This window comes from Ambystoma mexicanum, chromosome 2p (assembly GCF_040938575.1).
Source record: "Ambystoma mexicanum isolate Mex_15411 chromosome 2p, UKY_AmexF1_1, whole genome shotgun sequence".
Taxonomy (NCBI): Eukaryota; Metazoa; Chordata; class Amphibia; order Caudata; family Ambystomatidae; genus Ambystoma; species Ambystoma mexicanum.
In genome coordinates this window covers 153,114,356-153,139,731 of record NC_090923.1, presented here as the reverse complement: position 1 = coordinate 153,139,731, position 25,376 = coordinate 153,114,356, and the positions used below count along the sequence as shown (strand labels likewise).

General features: G+C 46.6%; 1 protein-coding gene across 2 annotated transcripts in view; it reads right to left on the bottom strand.

The window, feature by feature from the left end:
* Positions 1 to 25,376, bottom strand: part of LOC138566297 (netrin-4-like) — a 429,115-nt gene that overhangs the window by 317,066 nt on the left and 86,673 nt on the right. The window lies entirely within an intron of this gene.

The window sequence follows — 25,376 nt, the reverse complement described above, 5'->3', positions numbered from 1 at the left end:
ATCTGGTGTTATGCATCTCGTAGCTCATATTAGTTAGGTTGTGTGTGTGTGTTCTAGTGTGTTTGTGCATGCGTGAGTGGGTGTGTATACGTTTGTGTGCGGGTGTGGGTGGTTTACACGCATGGCCTCCAGTACTACGGATGGGGCAAATACAGACATCCACATACCTTACGCAACAAGCATCTAGAGACGTGTGAATGCCTGTAGCACCAGACTCAGTCAAGAGCTGCAAGCGCATTCATCAACGAGAGAATAAATGCATGTACACAGTGGCTATTCCTCTTGTAACATGAGATTTCTAGAGAGCTTTCATGAGCATCTGCACTCGAATCGCTAATTCAGCACCCTGGACAGCGGGCGTGCAGCCGACTACCCGGCTGCTGCTGTTCTTACAGTCTTTTAATGTTGCTTGTCTGCACAGCCAGGGCCAGTCTTACACCAGATTGCACCGCAGGCGGGAAGCAATGTTGGCGCCCTCCCACCTCTAAAAATGACAACCAATGACAGCCTATGTCTCAGGAGGGTAGTTCAGAGGCAAAGTGCTCGCCTTGGAAGCAAAGCAACACAGGAAACACACTGGTTTGATCCCTGGGTCTGCGCTTAGAAACCTCTGGGTATTTAAGCGCGTTATAAATATCATATCATATATGTAATATGACATTGACATATACAAAATAGCTTATTCTTCAGGACTGCATAATGCCTCTCCACCATCAGCATTGAAATGTATGTGATATTACACAATGCACTAGTGCAAATAGCCCGCGGAGGAGGCGATTATTATAGTAAAGCGGGGATGGATAAAAGAAGGGAATTTACAGGAAAATAAATAGGAGTTACGGAGATGGAAAGAGAAAGTGGGCCGGAGAGGAAACAGTCCGGAAAGAAAATGCACGGGTGTCTGCATCAATGCTTTCTACCTTTCCCTCCTGACAAATCCCATCCGACAAGTCTGGTTTATCACATGTCACTGATGAACTGGAAACTTATGTTTTGTCATATAGATTAAAAGGTTCCAGTGCAGTTGGGTGGGCTGGGGGAAGGGAATACTAATAAATAGCTGTGGGGTGGGACCTTAAATTAATGCAACATGTGTGTAAATTGGCACACGTGCTCTGTTAAAGGGAAATGCTGTATGATGTTGTTTCCTTTAATGTCAGTACCCTGATTGAAGTTTAGTCATTTTAGATATACAATTGAAGTAGGGTGATCAGGCGTCCCTGTTTTCCCCGGAAATCACCCTCCGTCCCGGGGTCCCTGGAGTTTTACTCCGTCTGGGGTTTGCATGGTTAGGTGGTTACGTATTTAAAATTGTAATTCTTTTTCACAACAGTTGCAGAATTTGAAGAACCCCCAACCGTTCAGGTACAAGTCACAACACTTACTGACTGTGCCACAGAGACTGGCTTGGATATAGTTGTACAGCAAGCCATGTATGATCAATGAGAGCAAACGCTTGTTTTGAATCAACATGCCAAGTTTCACAGACAAAACTGCACAAATTAGATTAGATACACTTTATAGAAAGGAGAAGTGCTGGAAATATGATTAGGTGGTGGTTGTGGAGGCGTGTTGGGGGATGGGTGGTAATTGGTGGGCTGCGATGGGGCAGTCCCTCTTTTATGTTATTGATCGTCCCGGTTTTTCGTTTTTTGGAAATCTGGTCACCCTAAATTGAAGGTACCCCTTAACATATTACTGCCCGCTGTCTGGAGGCTGTGCCAGCAGCACACTGCAGATAATAGTTGTGTGTGCGCAGCGTCCATTGGAAAACCTCCCTACGCTTCATGGCACGCTGAACCCTCTGTGGAGCTGGGCAGTCACCATGCCAGCACTGCTTCCTTTCACTGCGATAGCCACAATTGACGATGACAGCATGGCATTGTGCCCTACTGCTGACACTTGAAAAAAGCCCAGCTCATAATTTGAGGCAAAAAAGCCCAGCTCGTAATTTGAGGCAAAAAAGCCCAGCTCATAATTTGAGGCAAAAAAGCCCAGCTCATAATTTGAGGCAAAAAGCCCAGCTCGTAATTTGAGGCAAAAAAGCCCAGCTCATAATTTGATGCTGTCTAGGTGGCAGCCTTCTGTTTCTCGCAGTGGCCATTTTAATGGCATCGCCCTGTGCCTTGCAATGCCTTGTAATTTCGTTTCCTTTTCTCCAACGGTAGCATTAAAAGCAGATGATGTTTGAAGTGATACGGTCGTGATGCCGCTGCTCAAGGGCCGAGCTCGTCTGTTTAGGAATTCGACATGCTTGCCAAAAGTGCCCTCTAGAACTGGCATGCCAAAGCAGGCCAACGAGACATGATTTCCAGCCTGGTTTAAAGCCCAACTCGCTGGTGTTCCACGGAAGGTGCCGGCAGGAGGCAGCTACAAAGGCTGCATCACACTGGTCTCGGATAGCTCAGGGCAACACGCACATGCTCGCCGTGGAAGCAAGACGACGCAGAGCAATCAGGGTATTAAGCATGTTACAAATAACCAATTAACTACAATTAGACCCCTGGACAATGGTCACCGGACAGAATGCCAAGCTCAGTACTTTATTTATCTTCCATTTTGTTTGTGTTTTGTGTATAGCGCTAAAAGCCACCCGCCGTCGCTTTAGAACGCTATACGTTGAAAGGAAGGAGGAAAGAGAAGCGGGCTAGCATTGAGATCAGGAAACTCTTAGATCCACTGTCCACCTGTGTGCGGGAATATGTGATTGATCTTTGTGCTCAGTATCTTGAAGCAACGATGAGTTCCAGAGGGCCTGCCACTGTTCAACTCAACTTAATGACCTCCGAGAAGCCGGATGCCAGGAAGTACGTCAGCCTGTTTGCCTCCCTGCCCCCCCAACACTCATCTGCGCGCACGGTTGCAACGCCGTCGCCAACGCCAGAAGGCAGCTGCCCTCGATCCCAATCTGTATCACAGTGTCAGAGTAGCAGTGCACTTCTCTGTGTTCATGCGCATGGCCTGGAGGAGGGCACGGGCGCCCATGGGCCTAGCTGGCTCCAGCGCCACCCGGGAAGGCAATAAAGCAACAAATGTTGCAAGCTGGCCTGCCAATTGCTGCCCTGCCTGAAGGACAAGGCTGCCACCCGCTGCAGTGTGAAATACGAAAGTAAGTTAAAAATACATTAAAATGATGCATCATTGGGCAGTTTTAGGCTGCCTAATGATGCCTCATTTTAATGTGTTGTTAACTTACATTCGTATTCCTAGGCTGGCTTTGGCTGGTGCTTGCGACCTGGCCCAGTGACTTTGTACTGATTTGAGAGTCAGGCGAGCGCCCCCTAGAGGCTCCCTGACGTCAGGCAGCCGCCTGAGCTGCCTGACACAAAGACCGGCCCTTTGCACAGCCACAATTACGTTTTTGTGTATCCATGCTTTTAGCAACTTGCGAAATGCACCTGCATACACCTATTGCTGCAACTGCTTCCCTGATGTTGACAGAATAAGGAACAGCATCCCTGCGTTTTTGTACACAAAAGTGCAAAGAACATGTGACTGTATGATTTCTGAGCTCTGTCTGTATCAGGTTACGGAGAAGTTGCGTGAAATCCTGGATGACAGGCTGCAGGTAAATTGCTATTTTTTTTTAATGTCACGGATCCTATGAGCTATCAGATACGTCTAGGACACAGGACCACTATCTTTGGTGCTGCAGGTTGTATTGAGTATCCCCTAACAGAGGACAATGCTGCAGACTTCAAAAGGGCCTCATCACGAGCTGGAGGTACCCAGGTGGTAAATCTGCCAGGATACCACCCAATACTATTAGCATTACCGCAACTTGTTCTGGCGCGATTAGCCCTCGATCCCAAGTTGCAGTGGAGAGGTAAGTCCCCATCTATATTGCGGGGCATTATCGGTGCAATTACTGCGGCGCTTATAGCGCCGAAAATGGGCAGAAGGTCTGCAGATCTACCCGTAGCTGAGAGCTGGAGGTGAATCCCCAACTTTCCACCCAACTCATAGTTGGGCAGAGCGGTAATGCAGCGGTAATGGCTTTACCACCACATTTTTACTGCACCACTCAACTTGTGATGAGGACCTTCCTTTGAGATGCCATGGAACTCTGGAATAAGTGAAATGGGACAGATGTAAGTAGTTTACCTATTGCAATACCAGATTTTAGGACACATACATACAAACACACCCGCAGAGGCGCTCACACCCACTCATAGCACTGATTAGGTTGTGTTATGTTATGAGTTTTACATATGTCACACATCTCCACTTGGGTTGTCTTATAGCACACAGCCATGTCTGGATAATGGCGTATTGTGGTCCCACCTTGGGTGAATCAGAGCATAGTCGCTGGGGTGACAGGAGAAAGGGAAAAGGTTGAGAGGGAAAGAAGAACAGATAAAGAAAAAAGACAAAAAGACAAATAGATGACTAGATAGAAAGGGGTTAAAGAGGCAGTGGCGTAACAGAAAATTAGGTACTCCCCCTGCAAACCCTGCTGAGCGCCAACAATCCCCCAAGCTCCTCAAAGAAGCATATTCTGCGCCACAGGCTCTCGGCCACCACACACGCCTAATGATTATGTTGATCATTATAGCAGCAGACACGGATGTCGATACCCTGAATTCCAATCCTTTGAGATCGAAGGAATTTATTAAGAGAAGGGATTGGTCTAGGACTATTGAGGGGGTAAGGGCAGCTAAATTGTCTACTAACTTTTCTATATATGATAGACCGAGAGCTACCCTTCCCACTTATCTGAGACAGTTTCCAGGTCCTACGGCAAGGATGAACTTTCTTCGATTTAAATTGAATATCCTGCCGATGTTAGAAATACTGCCTATCCATGATAAGTGCGTGCATCCATCGGACATATGCCGAAATATGATGAAAACATTAAACAAACTATGTAACACTTAATTCTATCCTGTCCGGTAATAAGGGATCTGATTCAGGGGAGATTGCAGAGGTTCTTTGATAGAGGGAGATGGCCCGATCCTAATGACTTCTGGGAAAGAATAATTGCTGTTAACAAAGTTTTTCTGTCAATTGAAGTAGTGAAACTACTTAAAGTTTTAAAATGAGTTGATTATGTGATTGTATAATTTTATAACAAGGAAATGTTTTAGTCTTCTTTTGATGTACTGTGTAGTAAAAAATCGAAATTCTGTTTGGCTAATATGCACATTAAAAAATAAAATAAATAAATAAATAAATTATTTTGATCATTCTGCCTTAGCGGCATGATGCGGACTGCACGAGGTGAAAGATGTAATGTTTCGAATTAAATCTTACATCTTAAACCTAACATAGGACCAAAGGGGTTTGGCACCTCGCCCCTTGCACGCAAATCCTCCAGCGGCTATTGTGTGCGGCCCATAACATGTTTACGCACATGGCAGTAGTGAAGGCAGTTTTTGGTGCCAGGGGGTCGGGCGACTCCTGAGGGGCACTGACATTGCGAATGATTCAAGCTGTGTGGCAGCAGGTGAATATCTTTAGTGCAGAGCCAGTAACCTTTTACACAAATTAGTGCAAATTCACAAGCACAGCAAGAAGGCCCTAATGAATTATGGAATCTCATGCCGATCACTCTCAGAGGGAACGAACATCAAAAAACCTTTAAGAAAGTCTTGAAAAGTCATCTATATAGGTAATCTCAGGGTATCTCGCGCCTTTCTCCTCACGGCTCTGACTCTGTCCTGTCATTGATGGAATGTCTTTGTGTATGTTTCTCAACGCCCCGATGCCCGCGGGTATTTTGGCGCTTTATAAACAAACAAAAAATAAAATAATAAATAATTAATGTAGGGAGGATTGGGCATTTGTCCCAAGACATTTTGCAGCATATTGTCTGAGGAAACTGTGTTAAAACGTAATAAAATGTACAATTGATAATCTAGAAAAAGAAAGGAACTACGGAGGTCACTCAGAACTGGGAATAACCTCTCCCTCCTGAACAGCAGATCCCTGAAAGTTGTCTACAGACACTCGCTGTGCCTCTATAAGCATCAGATGGTGCTGAATGATGCAACCAGGATGCTATCCTTGATTGGGTCCAGGGATATCGGAGCATTCTGGCGAGCAATCACTGGTGTGGCATCTCCTACTTCGTATGATTTAATCAATCCCATAAGTGAACAAGATTGGGTGACTCACTTCTCGGAAGTCTAAAGGGAGGATTCTGTTGATGTCAACGGTGGGAGGCCTGACCAGAAGTGCCTCAGCACTTGGAATTTAATGAGGAAGCAAATGAGCACATTATTCTGTGTAGTAAAAAACTCCTGGGCTCCCGGCCCTGATGGCCTTTCTAATGCAGTCCTCAAACTCCACCCAAAACTATGGGCTCACCTATTGAGTATTCTCTTTGAGGGTATTCTGGCAAGAGCATCGCTTCTGGAGAGCTGGAAAAAGTCGATCATTGTACCGATTCATAAAAAGGGCCCTAGAGCGATTCCTAACAACTATAGGTCTATTGCTTTGCTGGATATTACCTCAAAGAATTTAGCATCTTTGTTGTTGAGGGATTATCTGTTGAGGCCAAAGGTTCTGGTAGACTGGGCCCTCTGCAGACTGGCTTCCGCAAGGGGGTGGGAACAAATGCTAACATCTTTCTGTTGGGTCTGTTAAAAAGGGTGGTCATGAAGAGGTCTAGACGGGTATATGCGGCTTTTATTGACTTATCCATGGCATTCGGCAGTGTTGATAGGCACCTCCTCTGGTCTAAATTGCGGGTTTGGGGCAGCCCAAAAGCACTTTTGAATATGGTTGTGGCCCTGCATTCAGACACATCCATCAGGGTCCAGTTGAACGCCCAGGGCAAATTGTCAGCTGCCTTTGAGACTACCAGAGGCTTAAAGAAGGGCTGTACTTTGGCCCTGCTCTTGTTCACTCTCTTTACCTCAGACATCAGCGACATTTTTGGAAATATCCACAGCAAAAATACAATATGTTTTGCTGTTGTCTGAAGGAAGAGGTTCTGGAGAAAGTCCCAGCTTTTGTCTACCTAGGAACCAAATTCTAGGGTTTCGCCACGCAGCCCCGTATTACAGAGCCATCTGACCCGTAAGGCTAGAATGTTGGCTGTGCAGGCCTCTGCAATTAATAGAAGATTTGGCCTTTTTCCCGTAACACCTGTGCTTCAATACTACAAATGAAAAGTTGTTCCCTCTTTGGACTATGGTGGGGAAAATCAGGAACTTCCGCTACCGATGTACTTGGAAGTGATTGAGGGCTTATTCTGGAGGAAAGTCCTGCTACACCCGAATGGAGTCCCAATGGCGGTGATTCGCTACGAATTGGGCCTGCCTTCCATTAAGTTCTATATTCTGTCAAACAATCTTGCACTACTAAAAAGTATCTGGTGCGCTGAGCAAGGTTCCGTCTGGTGGGAAATGAAGCTGCTTCTGGACTCAAAAACCTGCCCCTGCTTCAACAAATGGGAGCAGGAATGCTATACAATCCTGAAGGATCATGGATCAAGAAATCATGGTAAGCGTTTTGCTTTGCAAAAGAGGCGGACACATGCAGAAACAGAAGGGGGACTCTGCATGTTGGCTGCAATGCCCGTTCCTCCTTTAAATAGGCAAAAAAGATAACGATGTAGCATAACCACTATAATATGAGAGATATGATATACACACAGTAATATAGGGGAAAGAATGGGCAGGCACATTTTGAGCTAAAGTACTGGTGTCAAACTTATGCCATATAGATACTGATTGGACCCTATGTTTGGCAGGTCTGTAAAAGAGGATACATTTGAGAAAAAAAGAGGAACAAGGAAAGCTTTCCAAAATGGATGCACAAAAAGACCTACTGGTGAGCATCTAAAGAAAACCAGTAAGCGGGAAGGATGCGATTTGACTATGCAAATACTGAAAATACAAAAAATCAAATGTGACATTATAAAATATATAGATGAATGGAATGGTGTGTAGAGTTATGAGAAATAGTTAAGACATTACCCCTATGGGTTGTTTGATTGCAGGCAGACACCAAAATGATAGTCTTCACCAGGATACCTACAAGATTGCAACTGAGGGTAAGAAATCAAATATGGAGGATTAGGAGCACCATATAAGAATCTAAAAAGGGTTATAGATACAGTGATGGTTCCATGTTGTGTGTCTCCCTGTGCAGGGTTAAAGTAAAGGATAAATAAATAAGAAGAGATAAACAGATCTCTTAAAAAGAGAAATGAGGGCTTTGGCTGAATGAATAATGGCACATTTCCTACTAAAGGGACCCCAACCACAGGGTTGGACCACAGTCCTGAAGAAAGCGTCTAGACTTAAGCTAATTCCGCAGAAACCAGTTGACTAGAGGTTCAGGGTGATGTCCTGAACCCCCAAGACACTCAGATTGATTGGGATCTTGGGAGAAATAATCAAGATCTTTTTAAGAAGCAGATTTTTTCTGCGGAATCATTTTTATTTTATTTGCTGTACACTAAAAAGGAAAGAATGAAAAGAAAAATAACTTCCAGAAGTGCTTTTTATTGTAAGACATAGGAAAGTAATGAGTCAGAGAAGGGACATTCTCTTCTCTATGCCCTTCTCTAGATGAGCGGCACTTCCGCATTCAGAGAACATCCCAACTCTTAGTGACGGTTCAAGGTTTTCTATTGACCTTTTTATCATGCTGGGGACTTCTCTCTCTCTTGCCTAACAGCACCTCTCCCACCTCTGCTAACCCTGCTGGTTTCTCCATAGTGTCTAAGTTCTGACTTTGCTAATAGGTACAACCTAAATGCCAATGAGTTAGCTGTCTAAACCCTCTCTAGGACTTCCTACGCTGGCCTAACCTGGCAATGGTGTTTGTTGACTAACAGGGATTATATGGTGTGCCCTTCAGACCTGCTTCAGACCTGCTCCACAACTCAGCGTTCTTCCTATCATGACCATGCATTCCTCGACCTCTCTCGGTCTGATGTTCTCATGCCTCCTGCTTCCAACGGCCCACCTTTTCTCCTTCTTCTTATGTCTTCTTCCTCTGCTCCTGTGGTGTGTTTCACTTGTTCTACTACCTGCTTCCACCCTTCGATCTTACTACTTCCGCCTCCACGCTATTACTCCTTCCTGCCCACTAATACTCCCTCCTCTACTCTACTGCTACTATTCCACTACAACTTCTACTCAGTTATGCTCCTTTGGCTCCCACAGGGACTTTTTACTCACTCCCTACACTCACTCTAACACTTACACTCACTTTGCCTTGCACACACACTCACACGCAGTGCCACTTGCACTCACCGACCACTACTTCACCTTTTCTCTAATCACCTCGACACTCCACTCCACCGGACCAAACCTTAGACTTGTTACGTACCTGATGGGATCTTCCCCTCTGATTTGGTATTTGAACTTTGCTTTTGCTTTGCCTTTGGAAGATCTGCTCTCTTTTAGAGGGCCCCTCATTAGTAATTGGAATATTCTGCCTTCCGAGTGTTGTCTACTGGATGACTCTTGCTGCTGTACCGCTCTCACCTCAACCCCGTAACCAGAAGCACACAATCCACTGGAACACACATTGTGGTGGCACCTTCTTGTCTTCCGAAACACCTGAAGCTGGGTCCCAGTGTTATTATTATTATTATTATGGTATTTATTGAGCACGGACCTGGCTTCGAGAAGCAACGGCGTGCTTTACAGTGGTATACAAAAAAGCAGATACATAAGGGAGTGCTTTACAGAGGTACACAAAAGTACAGATGCATAACGGAGCGCTTTTCCGAGGTAACCACAGAACAGATGTACAGCGGCGGGTTGGATACAGAGTGTCTGTTGATTCGCCTACTTGAATGACCACCCTCTGGATTTTTAGGCCGCGGGAAGGGATTTGCAAAGCCGTCTGGAGCTCCAAGAGTTTTACGCTATACCTATCCATCTCCTGCAACCTCCTTCAAGATAACATGTGGACTGTGAACCCTTTCAAAGTGCTTTTCAGGGCAACTTGTCAATTGGGGACTAGTTCTACACCATCTTACTGGACCGCTAGAAGTTTGTGGTGCTGTTCAAGTCTTCACCTCAAGTGTGGAGTTCTCTTTTCCAGAGGTTAACACTAATAGCAGAAATCCCCTAGAGCCCATCTGCGTGCTGCCTGCTCAGGTCCTTGTGGACTATTTTAGTTTTTTCTCTTCTCAAACTGTTTGGGGAACAGATGCTCTGCTCTGTGGACTCATGTATCTAAATTGGAGATACTGCTCACAGAGATTTAGGTCTTCCAGGTCTCCTCTGAAAGGTATGGGGTCAGGGGTCAGGGAGAGGGCATGTGGGAGGCACGTGACTAGAAGGAATTGCTTAGTTATTGGTGTCTTTCTTTTGCAGCCGGTGTGTGAGCCTTTGAATCTGACATCTCCTCATAAATGTGCTTCGCTCAGTTTGAGTTGTGTAGTCGAGGGGAGAAGTATGTTACTCTCCATGGTCAGCATGTTGATTAGTTGCTGGGGACTGATTGATACGCCTCTGCTAGACCTGCTGCTTGTATCTCCAACAGTCGCCAAACTTGCAGTTTTGGTATCAGGTAATATTATCCCCACCAATAATATCGCCATATACTGGGGTCGTGGGGTAAGGCCATAGGCGATATTATTAGTGGGGATGATTTTTGGGGTAAATGGGGCCGGGGGCTGCGGGGGAGTCCACCTCTCCCTTTGAAATAATATGGGGGTTGCAGGGTTGTCCCCCGGAGGTTTAATCAGTTAATATCACAGCAAAAATATGCTCCATTCTTGTATGACGATATTTTTGCAGGGATATTAACACATGGAACCGCAGTTTTTCCTTCTCCAAACTCGCATACACCATTTGTACTTCTTCATATATGCCCCTGTCCTCACCCCATGGGCTGGGCTTGTCGTGAAGGACTGCACATGTGAGTGATATCCTTTGTCAGAGCAGGCTGGGCCAGGTCTTAAGAAGTCTTGAACTTCAGGTGTGTTTGTTCGAGGAACACAGTTCTCCTGTGTTGTGTAGACCAAGGATATAAGAAGCCAATCTGTAAAGAAGGATTCTCTCTGGGGCTCGCGCATGTGAGCAGGTGGGGCAAGCAACACTCCAGCGGTGACTCCGCCTGGATGCAACTTGTCTGTTTGATCCACGGTATGCAGTGTGGTCACTATTTGACCACACTGTGGTTGAGCAAAGAATCAGGGCCTGCAGAGCACTTATTACCAGCAATACTCCCATTCTTTAAGGGGCAGATGTCTTGTTGTAGATAATTTAGCTGGCATCTGCCCTATGGTCGAGGTGTCTTGTTGTAGATAATTTAGCTGGCATCTGCCCTATGGTCGAGGTGTCTTGTTGTAGATAATTTAGCTGGCATCTGCCCTATGGTCGAGGTGTTGAGTGGGTCCCCAATGGATCCTTCCCACAGCACCCTCGACCACCGCATCACAGAGCTGCTTGCAGCACCTGGCACCCATGGTCACCGCTTCCCACACACCTGTAGTCAGGCAGGATATTTTGTCACAGCCCACAACATATCCCAGCACTGCCACTGTAAAGCACATGCTCATACTGCATGTTCCCATATTATGCATGCCAGTACTGCCATTGTATGAGCACATGTACTTGCTTGCTTTGCCCAATATATTGACAGTATTGCCACTGTAAAATGTGTTCTTTCGGGCTATGCCAACCATTGCTGGCATTGTCTTTGAAAAACGTTGTTATTCAGAGAGTCAGCATCGCCATGCAACACGATGTTTTTCAGTTAAAGCCCAATGTGCAAAATTGCCATTGTTAAACATATTCTATTGGTGCCTGCCCACTCCACTAATTAACACACATGCATACAAACATATATACATACACTCACATAAACACACTCACACACACTCAAACCCAATCACACATACAAACTGTCACATAACACACATGCACAGATGTATTTTTGCACTTATCTTTCTGTGTCCCACCTCTAGTCCCATGCCTGGTCTCTCGCTTTGCTGAATAATCACCAGCCCCCTCACCAACCTGAAGCAGGGAGAGGTTTTGATTGACATTCCCATCCGTAATTCCTGCCGTGGCTCAGCCCATAGGAGGACATGCGAAGAGTGTCTAAATAGACAACCTCAGGGTCTCCTCTTAGCCGAGCTCCCTATCTGCCCCTAGTGACAGAAAGGACCGGAGCCCAGCAGACCCCCATCTCAGACAACAATGCAAAGGACACCCCCATGGCCTCCTCTGAGATGTTCTTGCTTACTCTTCCTATTACTAGGAAGGACAGGAGCCCAGCAGACCACCATCTCAGACAACAATGCAAAGGACACCCTCATGGCCTCCTCTGAGATGTTCTTGCTTACTCTTCCTATTACTAGCAAGGACGGGAGCCCAGCAGACCACCATCTCAGACAACAATGCAAAGGACACCCCCATGGCCTCCTCTGAGATGTTCTTGCTTACTCTTCCTATTACTAGCAAGGACGGGAGCCCATCAGACCACCATCTCAGACAACAATGCAAAGGACACCCCCATGGCCTCCTCTGAGATGTTCTTGCTTACTCTTCCTATTACTAGCAAGGACGGGAGCCCAGCAGACCACCATCTCAGACAACACTGCAAAGGACACCCCCATGGCCTCCTCTGAGATGTTCTTGCTTACTCTTCCTATTACTAGCAAGGACGGGAGCCCAGCAGACCTCCATCTCAGACAACACTGCAAAGGACACCCCCATGGCCTCCTCTGAGATGTTCTTGCTTACTCTTCCTATTACTAGCAAGGACGGGAGCCCAGCAGACCACCATCTCAGACAACAATGCAAAGGACACCCCCATGGCCTCCTCTGAGATGTTCTTGCTTACTCTTCCTATTACTAGCAAGGACGGGAGCCCAGCAGACCACCATCTCAGACAACAATGCAAAGGACACCCTCATGGCCTCCTCTGAGATGTTCTTGCTTACTCTTCCTATTACTAGCAAGGACGGGAGCCCAGCAGACCTCCATCTCAGACAACAATGCAAAGGACACCCCCATGGCCTCCTCTGAGATGTTCTTGCTTACTCTTCCTATTACTAGCAAGGACGGGTGCCCAGCAGACCACCATCTCAGACAACAATGCAAAGGACACCCCCATGGCCTCCTCTGAGATGTTCTTGCTTACTCTTCCTATTACTAGCAAGGACGGGTGCCCAGCAGACCTCCATCTCAGACAACAATGCAAAGGACACCCCCATGGCCTCCTCTGAGATGTTCTTGCTTACTCTTCCTATTACTAGCAAGGACAGGAGCCCAGCAGACCTCCATCTGGGACAGCAATGCAAATGAAGGCCTACAGGTCCTCCTTCGTCTGTCATGCACAACACACCTGAAGTAGAGTGCTGTGCACGGCAGGCAGCAGTCAATGATGGTGCATCATGGAGTGGGTTGCACCGTACGCCAATGCTCATTATGCACCGGTCCATGCTGGCTGGTTGTGACTTGCACAACGGGACTTGCTCCTCCTATTTTGCAAACCAGGATGAATTTGCGCATGCACCTGAGCATGCAACTTGAAGTACTCTCAGACTGTGTAGCGGTCGCATGGCATTCTTGGTGATTCATCATGCCGGTGTTTGTTTGTTTATTTATTTACTATTCACTTGTTAGGCGCTTATACAGGAACTTAATACTGTTTCAAAGCGCCCATGTTGCAAAGCACAGCTGCAACCCGTTTTACGCACAACGTTATTCCTTTGTGAATCAAGTCCTACAGGTTGATTAGGACTTTAAGAGGAGACTAAGATAGCGTACAGTTCTGCAGCAGACAGAGTAAGAGGATGATTACATTCCAAAGAAATCTATGTAAGTACAGTACCGTTCTAGACTTGAAAAAGGACTTAACGCTTGAAGCGGACCCACCAAATAAGCTCACGCCACGGCATCCTCAGAGGCGTAGCCAGGATTTTCTAACAAGTGGGGCCTGAAGCTAATGTAGCCCACACAGCGCTGCTGGGTGGGCATTTATAGATTTTGGGTGGGCCTTGCCGGCTTAGGCCCAACCCTAACCACGCATCTGGGTATCCGCCCTGAGGCCTGCAGGCATGTGGTGCATTATAAAAATTAAAATAAATAAATATCCTTGCACTACATTCACTTCACTCACACCTTGAAATGCCTCTGCTTGTTCGCCAACTTAGTGTAGCCAAAATGCAGCTTGGTATAATGGCCACCATACAGAAACCCCAAATCCAAAATATAAACAGACACATTAGGACTATTAGCCATTTAGAGGTTCCCTGGTGATGCGGGTACCCTGAGATGACCGGGTTGTTATCAGTTACAACGTTTAATATTCAATGTTTTATTAAAACCCCTATATCTTTCACAGTGTTGCAGATTTTGAGATAGCATTACTAAATTAGATCTGAAATTTCACTATTGTTTAGGCAAAATATGATTAACCCGCACGACAATATCAGGCACACTCTAAATGTGCAGAGGTTAGACCTATCAATAATGTAAGGCAATATCCAACAATGTTACGATAATTCCAACCAATAGCAAACAAAAAACAGCAAAAAAAGATAACACTTACTAACAAAGATACTATTTATGAATACGCAAAAAGACTATATGACTGCCCTCTTTCGCCCCTCACCCACCAGGCGCAGAGCAACCATACAGAGAAAAAGAGATACCTGTTGGCTGAAGAGCTGCAGGAAATGGGCAGGGAATAGACGGTTCTGGAACTTTAGTTATTGAAACGTTCCACAGTGTTTGTGATGTCACCTGGCTACGCTCCTTAAGTGGTTTAAAGGCCATTGCCACAATGCTGCAGGGGAAGTGTACATAAGGTGAGCCTTGGGTCCGGCCAGAACATTCTTGCGTCACTTTCAATTCTCTCATGTCAGCTTCCATCAATGCAGCTGGAAGAGACGAGCACACTAATACACCAAAGATGCACAGATCAATAGAAAGGGCAGCTGGGTTAAAATGACTCCCCTGAATCGTCAAGGACAACGAATGGGGAGGGGGGGGTTTGCACCATATGGCGTTGTGTGAAGAGCTTCCTTCATAATGTCCGCGTGATCAGTCTTACCCATGCACTTACCTGTATTGTCTTTAAAGCAGCGCCTTTCATTGTTTCTGAGAGGAATACCCCGCCCCTTTTGCATCCGAGACCAAGGAGTCGCTATAACCATGACGCCACAACTCTGCGTGAAGGTGCAGGTTACCACCATCTTGTTTAAACACGTCTTCTTTCCTACGCAGATTCCTTCTCACCTTGCAGTCTCATTTGATATCCCCGGCCCACATGCGGTCACCCACTTGCCTCTGTGCAGGGCCTTATTCACAGAGCGTTTTATAATGGCACTTTATGAGTCAGGGCAGTGGTCTCTTCCCATCTCTAGTCCCTTCCCTTCCCTTTTATTTTCTTTTCTTTCCTTTCCTTTTCTTTTCTTTTCTTTTCCTTTCTCCTTTCCTTTCCTTTCCCCTTGTTGCAATAATTCTCTTTCGTGCTCAATGACCTCCATGTATTATTGTTTGTTGCTTCCCTTCAGCCAGCGAAGTAGGGGAAACCCATCGTTTGTTTTGCTTCAATGTCTCACCCACAGCACAGTTCCAGGGTCTTCCTGCCCTCCATGTCTCTCCCCATCTGTTCTCCCCTGCCATCTCTACCCCCCTTTGTCTCCTCGTACTCTCTCGATTACCTTAGCATTCTCTCAAGACCTCCACAATGTCTCGATTAGGTCACCCGAAATTAGCATATCATAATGAAATATGCATATTTCGTTCAATTGGCTTTGCAGAACCATAAGAACTGCACAGGACTAATAGCATTTGCCTTTCATAAAATCAAGACACACAAAAAACCAAGAGAGGATAATTTCTTCTAATAGTGTTTTGAAAACAATAAAAGGTGTGCATGTTTTAAACTCCAACAATCAATACTAAAGTTTTCCCTGGAACATGCCGTCCTGAAATGTGACACTTCAACTTCAGCTGTCTGCTGCCCACTCACAGATCAGAGGTGAGGATGTCCGTTTCAGATTACCATTATAAAGCCTCTTGCCCTCGTGTGCTAGGTCGTCTAATTGTAAATGGGCTAATTGTTTTTATGCATTTTATTAGAACGTGTGTTTACTACTTTTTAACTCTCTTGATACGGACACCACTTGAATATAAGTATTCTGTTCGTTGGGACACTGCCAGCATATGGCACCAGTCCGCTTTTCACTCCTGTGTAGTGGGCGCGTGCCTGCCTCACGCGCAATAGCGTTCGGCATTTAATGTGCCTGCTGAGTCGCCCGCGCATATCCTCCCACTACATCCTGGCTCTTGGGCTTCACTCATCCCCTGAAGCCCAGTAAATCTAAACAACCCCCTACCTCAGTCCTGCAATGTGGACTTTTAAATACTCGGTCCCTTGTAGCTCATGCTATGAATTGCCATGATTTAATAGCCAACAAAGATTATGATCTTCTGTTCTTAACCAAGACTTGGCTGCCTGAATCTTCGGGCCTAGCCATTGGGCAGGCTATTCCTCCTACTCATGAGATGGTACACGTAGACAGAATGGCCACGCACCCTGGGCGTGGGGTGGCTATGATCTATAAAAGCAAATACAAGGTTACCCATATGGTCCCGAACCACTCCTTAAGAATAGAATGCCTGCTGACTCAAGTATGCGTTTCACCTACCTGTACTCTTACTACCTTAGTGGTATATCGGCCCCTGGGAGCTGATAGTATGTTCTACTCTGAATTTCCGCGTCTGGTGTCAGAGCTGCACATTAAATATCCTGAGCCGATTATCACTGGAGATTTTAATGTTCCTCCTAACCCTACCACTATGGGGCAGGTGGCCTATTTTATGGTCCAAATGCAGGATTTGGGGCTTCCTCAGTGGGCCACTGAACCCATCCACCAACGTGGGAATATTCTGGACATGGTTTTCATGCCGCTGGCCTCCATTACTATGTCATCTCCTTGCCCGGTTGTGTGGTCTGACCACTTCCTGGTGCCTTTATTGCTCTCGTTAAAAACCTCTCTGCCCTTCAGATCAAACCTGCTATTTATAAGCGTAGCTGGCGTGGGATATTTTACCCCGATGTGGCCTCTTCCTTTCAAGCTCAGTGTGGTATAGCTACTGAGTGCTCTCAATCTAGTCTTGAGGCCTCTTTTTTAGCAACCGCTGACCTGCTGGCTCCAGTTAAACTTTGCTGACAGCAAAGTCGCCCCTGGAACCTTGGTTCTCGGAGGAGCTTAGAATAATTAAACTGCGCTGTAGGCAAGCTGAAAGGAAATGGCACCTTTGTTTTTCTGAGGAGGCAAAAATTATTTCTGCCTTTCTATCACCGCCTATCACAAAGCTATTATAAATACAAAAAAAGCCTACTTTGGTCAGATGGTAGAGGGGGCGCTGAATAAACCTAAGACCCTATTTGATCTGGTGTAGGTTTTATCGAACCCTGAAAAGGGGCATACCTCAATGTCTCCCTCACAGGACCTTTGTAACTCCCTTTCAGCGTTTTTTGTAAACAAAATATCGACCATCCGTGACAATATTAAAGCAGAGCCATCTACGTCTCCAGCTGTCAAGGACTGCTGTGAGCCTCCTGCGGCTAACAATGTATTGTCTACATTTCCCCTCTTTTCAAACTCTGATATACTGGCAGAAATCCATCGTCTCAAATCAGCATCCCCGGCTGATGGTATACCTCTGGCTATTCTACAAAACACATCCACTGAGTTGATTGGTCACATTACTGCCGCAATTAATGCCTCCTTTGTCACAGGTGTAATGCGCTGGTCATCCCTTTGCTGAAAAAGCCTTCGCTAGATCTCGAGGTGTTGGCCAACTATCGCCCCATCTCCCTTCTTCCGTTCTTAATGAAGGTCCTGGAAGCTCTTGTCTCTCCCCTTCTATCCAAATTTCTGGAATCTTCCAGTTTTTTTGATCCTTTCAATCTGGGTTTTGACCCGGGAGAGGGACCGAATCTGTGCTTAATTCAGTTCTTGATGACCTGCAGCGTTTGGTAGATCAGGGTGGTGTCAGAGCAGTCCTGTTATTAGATCTCTCGGCTGCTTTCGATACCAACTGAACCTCCTCAGAGGTATTCTTCCATTACTCTCCTTCCCCCAGAAGCTCACTGTCTCCAGAGCTCTGGTTCTCTCTAGGCGGGACTACTGCAACAGCCTCTTTCTAAATCTGCCTCCCTCTACCCTCCGCCCTCTGCAACTCATCCAAAACAGCACTGCGAGACTTGTCCTTGGCCTCAAGCCCAGGGATCGTATCTCTCCAGGACTGAAATCTCTGCACTGGCTCCCAGGGGCTGCGAGGATTAAGTTCAAAACCCTGTGCATTGTCCACAAGGACTTCTGGGCCCGGGGACCTCAATGCCTTCAACTATCTCTTCCTAAATAGCTTCCCTCTCGAGCTCTTCGTTCATCCAACTCCCTCAGGGTCAGTTGCTTCTCCAAACAGCGAGTTGGTGGTAGATCTCTTTCCTCTGCGGGGGCCTCCCTCTGGAACAGCCTCCCTGCCTCTCTGAAACTTGAGGAGAACCATCTCCGGTTCCGGAAGCACATCGAGACCTTCCTCTTTGCTTCTGCTTTCTCTCCTCCTCTTCCCTGCTGATCTCCTGGCTGAATCTGAAACTGTACTGGTTACCTGGCTACCCTCTGATCTCGGGCCCAGGTCCCCTCCTCGCCAGTTGCACACCTGCACTGCCCTCTCAGCAACCCTTGCACTCAGGGACTGTTCTGTATCACCACCGCCCTACTAGCACTTGACACCTGATGACACCCTTGCAGTGTCCATCTGCTGGCCGCACTTTCATTTATCGTCGTTATTTATCTTACTGTTAACCTATGTACTGCACTGTGCCTTCCCCTTTCCTCCTGCACTTGTCCCCTTCCCCTCTCCCCTGCACTTGCGCGATCTCAATGTCACCTGACCTAGTAGGATCGCTGTCTCTGTCCTCCCCGTTTCCCCTCCCTTGCCTCGTCGCGCCTTGAAACACTTGTGTATAGGCGCGTTATAAATACCATATCATATCATAGTATTTTTATCTCCATTTTATTGTTTGAAGCGCAAACCTAGCACGAGAGCAGCAGAGCGCTGTACATAGAGTTGGTCGCCAGTGTTTGAGCGTTCTTTTAACGGTAGTTCAGTACTATGGGTTGCTGTCTGCACGTCAGTACATGCATCCATTGGAATTAAGTCCTTCGTCGGGTGTTCTTGGAAATGCTATGTTTTAAGAGATTGGCAACATTGGAGAATTGGAGAATGAAACACAAAAAAGTATATGGACTATGAGCCGGCAGGACCAGTATTCCACAGTAAGCCTGCTCAAGCCATCACAGCAGAAGGATACTAGGGTTGCCATTTTAATCCTAATAGCATCAAACTCACCAAGATTTAAGGGAGGCAAACATTTCTGGACCGTCCTCGACATAGAGAGCTCCTCAAGGGACATGTGGACAATTTTATGTGTGGGTTGGGGGGCTAGTACTCTGTTTCTTTCCCGCTACCGTGTCTCAAATTGATTTAACTGACAGCCTGAAACAAAGATGGGACCAGACATTTCCGATACTCATCGGGGATCCGATATCATTTCTAATGAGGGATTATGCCGGAGTGCTTCCCGGCTGGCTGGTTGCAATTAGACAAATGGCAATCGGTCAAATCGATGACGAGAAGTAGGGGGGCAAGGGCCACGAACCGGTAATACAAAATAGGGTTTGGCCTTGACACGCGCCTACTGCTAGAGTCCCTGCGGGTCATCAGGGAGCCAGCTGGCCGGGCGCGAGGGCTGCTGGGAGATCCGCAGTAATGCCGCCACTGCTGAGTCCGTTCTTGCTTTTGGTGGCCGCTCTTGCGTGCACTGATTGATTCACTCTGGCCCTGGTGATGGGCGCCCGCTGCTGCTGCCGCCGACGATGATCCCTCCAGTCCCTTCGCAGCTCTGAAGACGGGCGGGGACCGCAAGCAGATGCCTGTCCAGAGGATAACCGAATGCAGCAAATGTCGCCTTTATAGCGTGCCCCCTGTACTGCTCTAATCGTTTACCTGCCGCGCCAACGTGACACGTGTCTGCCAGCAAAGGTCTGTCATCGACTTACTGTGTGTGGGGCAGGGAGTGGAAGATGGAGCACGCCACATCTGACCCCTACAGGACGTGGAAGATGGAGCACGCCACATCTGACCTCTACACGGGCTTACTGTAAAATCCTGTCTTACATTTAAAGATCCTTTCAGTCCACTTTGTGTATTGTTCTCTTTGATGAAACATTACTTAAATAATTTTGTTTTTAAATATGTCTATTAACATATCAAGTACAATGTACCAAACTCATATACTCAGAATACCCATTAGGACGCCAGCCTCATCATATTACAATGCCAACTTCCCTCATTATACAGAGAATAGGTACTGGCTCTGACAATCCCACACCGAAAGCCGAAAGCATAGCATTGGAGTACACAGCTAGGCGGAAGATGGGTTTTGAGGGGGTACACAAAGCTTGGAAGTGTTGTTTCATTATTTATCCACCCGTTGACGGCTACCCATGGCCCTGTTAATCCCTAAGCTCATTCCCACCCACTTCCTGCCCCTACTTGCCCAAAACACCTCCTTCTGTGATCTCCTTGAGCTAGCTTTATCAAGCAATAACATCAAACTATGTTGTGCCAGTACATGCTAATATCCCATATCCACACAAAAGCCAAAACTGTTGTCATTGCCAATGTTTGTTTTTCTTATATCTCTACTTACTAAAAGCCAGGAACCTAACTGTCCATGGATGGTGGACAAAAGGAGAAAAAGAGAATATAGCATACAATATAGCTGGTCAGACAGCACAGTGAGCTAAGCACTCCCCTGATCTCTGTGTGCAGCCTGCCGTGGCAGGTTCCAATCCCAGCAACTGAGCCTTTCATCTTTCCGAGGTCAATAAATTGAGTACCACTCTGCGGGATAATAATGTCCTCAGTTATTTCAGCGCTCTGAGACCTATGCATGTGTAGCGCTATATAAGGAATGCATTATTAAAAAGGCTGAAATAATTCTAACTCCTATCTGCACCCGCTCAAATATCCTCTTGCCATCTCATTCCCCATGGACAACTAGCTAGCATCCTTAGAAAGTGCAAGACTCGTGCGCCGCACCAAAGGGCACTCAAAACCTATAATTTCAAAGTACAACTCACCCCTCCCTGTTCTTCATGTCGTATATAACGGTTCTAGCTGCACCACTTCAGTGAAAAGAAAACATGTTGCTCTGTGTGAGACAAAAGGGGGTGTTTGACGGGAACCTATGAGTAAGACTTTATGCCGAGTAATCGGTGGGGTTCGGCTGGCTAATGAGTGTAACACCTCTAAGACATGGTAAGGGAAAGTCATCTTTTGCAGCGCCCTTCTGGCCTATCGCTGCACATGGCTCCGCAAGAAGCCAGGGAGCTGGGAGTTGTTAATGGGATAGCGCGGCAGGCAGATACGTCTTGGTGGAGGACGCGGGCGGAAGTTCCCGGGCCACTTGTGCTGGTAAGGTTCTGTGGGTTGTGCTTTGTTATCGATATTTACATGTTCAAGTGCTATCGGCTAGGCTACTGACTGGTGGCCATCTATGGGCGATATATGTGTTTAGTGTAAGGAGGTAGGCTTTAGAGGAGAGTAGGTTAGTTGGGGAGTGGAGGTGAGTAGGACACATTGGGGTGGAGTGTTTGGAGAGGGTGGTAGACTTCAGACACACTCTTTGAGTCAGACAGGATGCAACACCTACCGTAAGGAACCAGGTATTGTGTTGAGAGAAGCTCAACCATTCCACGCAGCTAGTGTCCATGCCCATTTAAAAAAAAAAGAAAATACATTTATATCCATGTTCGTAGATTGGAAGTGCACGTACATCAGGACTGGTGCCCACAGCTCGTGTCCCAAGGAAGGGCCAGTAATGACTAGGGCTTGGTGAACTAGTTTGAGGATAACATTACAGTGATTATCCAGAAAAAACTGAGGTTCTCCCAGGGGTCAGAAATTAGGGCCCTGCAAGGGAGAACATACTACTAACACACAGGGGACTATACATGTACCCAGTGCTCCACTGGGGGCAGGCAGGCAGGCCTCCACTGGGCAGTGGGGCATGTTGAACTTATTGTCTGTTTCCAGACCTCTTTGTGGGGGCATAGTTGGGTTATTCCCTCAAAGGTGATTGATGAATATTCAGGGTACACCAAGCTTTTGAATCAGATACATTTTGGCAAGTATCTTTTTGGAAGTTTCACCTGGGCTAGTAATGACCCTCCTGTGCAGATTCCAAAGACTTTTGGGCGCTACATTTTTCAAGAAGATGAAAGGATGTGTGTGCTATGTCTTCCTTTCACTTCTGGAGAAACATGTTTTTTGAGGAAACCCCATGGATATACTATAAAACATATTTTGACTCCATCTTTTGGGTGGAGGTAAAACGATGGAACAATTTGGTCAATATCCCAACGCTTAAGCATGCACTATCTATTGCATGCTGCATTTTGAAAAACACCACCACGTTTGGCCTAGTGCTAATAGTTTTAGCGCTATTAACACCAGGGCAAACTTAGCCCTGATGAAAAAATGAATACAAAATGTATCATTTTTGGACCAGGGCAATTTGTGCCCTGGTACATTTAATATGCCAAACTGCACTTGTCAAGGTGCAATAGATTTCTAATGTGCCCCAGTGTTTTTAAAAATAGGACAAACTTTGCCCTAGTGCTAATACCGTGCAATTATGCACTTGCACTGGTGCAAGGTTTCTGTAATCTGGCCCCAGGAGGGTTCACTCTCCTTCAGTTATGGCTGCAGCCTCCTGAGTCTCCTTTTGGGAATGCCCCACGTGTGCCAGACTGAGAGCTACATAATGTCGGAAAAACCTGTTCCCTCCAATCCTTTTGTTCTACGCTACTGGAGGGTAATGACAAAGCCTCCTCTCTTTCTCACAACAACCACCTCATGTTACCCGAGGCTCTGCAGCCTCCTGAGCTTCCCCATTAGTTTCCACACAAGGTAGGAGTGCCCCTAGTCAAAACAAGAAGCATGCCCAAGGCCCGCCACCCTCGATTCTGCAGTTGGTTTGGCGATGAACTCCCGCTTGGCCAGCTTGTACCCTATCACCTCTGCCGCACTCCTGCACAGTGTTGTGTGGTCCCTGGTGTGCCAGGCAGAGTCAGGTCAGCTGCATACACCAGTCGCAGCTTTTGACCTGCTTCCCGCTGCCATCTCAGACTATACTACCGTCTAATGTAAGGAGGAGTCCAGTATAGAGGGGGTGTAGCCTCCCCCCACCCATACCGGTCCAAAGCACCTTTTGGACTTCTCTACCACTAACCCATTGCATGATAAACAAACCCCACAATGAAACACACTCTTGAGCTCAGGGTTACGAGGAAGTCGCTACTAGGTTTCCATCTTGTATTCTTCCAAAGGTACACACCTTCTTCTGTAGGGATCATGACTTGCAGAGTACAGATCGATGACCAGTGTCAATATATGGCATACAAGAAAATCTATAATCTACAATTCAATCACAGATCACTGTTACTGTGAAGGTCTCTGTACAGTACTCTTCTAATGCTCTTGAAAATATCCCCCACCAACTGCAACTAATCACTATATTTGAGATCTGTGTCCTGCTTCTGAGGGGAGGGGTCATTGACGTATGCTTCGATATGTCGAAGAAGCACCTCTATGGCCCAGGTTAACCCTTTGTTACTAGAAATATCGTTGCAGGGTCTTGTCTCACAAGATACCCCCTGAGTTCAAGCGGTTACTACACCAGTGACCTCAGCCCTTCTCCGTTGGGCATCAACACTGGAAGATGACAGATCCTTGCTGGCCTTTTGACTTTGTAAGGAAGGGGTCTCCCACTCCCTCTTTGATTCCTTTGGACCTCTACAACAAGAATAGGAGAATTCATATGGACCCTGGTGGGAGAGTCGTCCTCCAGTGGTGAGGCGAAGGCAGGTGTTCCAAGGTATATGCAGGCTCTGCTACCTAGCCAGCCCCAGTTCATATTGGGGGTGAAGTGCTACTGGACGAAGGCCTGCTTTCCTGCCAGCTGCACTCATACCCAGGCCCCTCACTGGAGGTGAAGGACTCTTGCAGGGGCTAGCTAGACTCCCCGGGGTGGGAGTGAAGAGAACAAGGACCAATCTGCCCCTGAGCCCTTGGATTGGGATTCACAGCATTGGACGAAGAAAGGATGTTGGTTTCCTGCATTCTACAGTGTTGAACGTCATGAAACCAGAGTTAACCAAATGCCTTAAAATCACCAAGACCTGCACTGTTGCTTTTGCCATTTCTTATAGCTTCTTTGAACTGCTGTTGCTGCATCCATCAAAACAGCCCACCGCCACATTGTACCAAGCAGAGCATGTCACCTGTGTGCCATGAACCACCAACTTGCTGTTGTGGACGGTTGCAAACTGCAACAGCAAGAACAATGCACTACAACAGCTTCCCGCTTAGCCCAGCACCACAAGCCATGTCAGAACTTGGTTGGACCAGCAACAACAGCATCCTGAAGCCTGGCTCAATGCTGTTGAATCAGCAAGGCCTGCGAAGGGTACTTTTGAGAAGCTTTTGACAGCGTCAGAGACCTGAAACTGTCAAGGTGGGATATGGACCCCTCTCAGCCGGGGGAAGGAGCTCTACCTCAGGGAGTGTGGGAGTTGGGAGGGCACCAATCCCTGTCCCTTCTTCATGCATCATCATGCATGTCAAGAATACCACTGTCAAACACCCCATACATGCACTGTCCAATTCTGGCCATTTTCTATCTGTTTATTCCATAGGACTGACAGAAGCCCCAGGGGAGCAACAGTCGGCTAACCTGACACTGATAAGACTGCTCAGCAGCCTAAACTGTATACGTGAAGCCATATTGTATAGGTGATAATCATTAAATACCGCTGCACCAAATGCAGTGATAACTCCAGTGCTTGTAGAATTGACTAAACCGGATCTTGGTGTAACTAATGTAACAGACCTCCAAGATGTACCCGCAATGTATCCTGAACCAGCCCATACCACTGACATTATGCATTACTTTCTTCTGACCTATTCACTAGGAGTAGAAATAGGATTATTTTCAAAGTAATCTATTGGTAAGCGAAGGTAGCTAGTACTACAATAGTGATAACTAAGAACACAAAAGGTGGTAATGGAAATGACATAACACAAGTGTTAAACTTTCCGCTCGGAATGCACACGGTATTCATGCCCACAGAATCTAAGATTGAAGATTCTAACGGTATGCACTGTTTATATCAGAGGTTTTATATTGAAAGATTATATATTGAATATTTATATCGAAAAATGTCATAGTGAATGCATTTAGTGGTGGGGTGGGGGTAAAGTGTTAAATATTTTTGGGAAACGGTTGGGCTGGGTTTTTAGGGGTCAGAAATGGGGTTTGGCGGGGTCCTCCCTTTAAAAGCCCCCCCCCCAATGCAT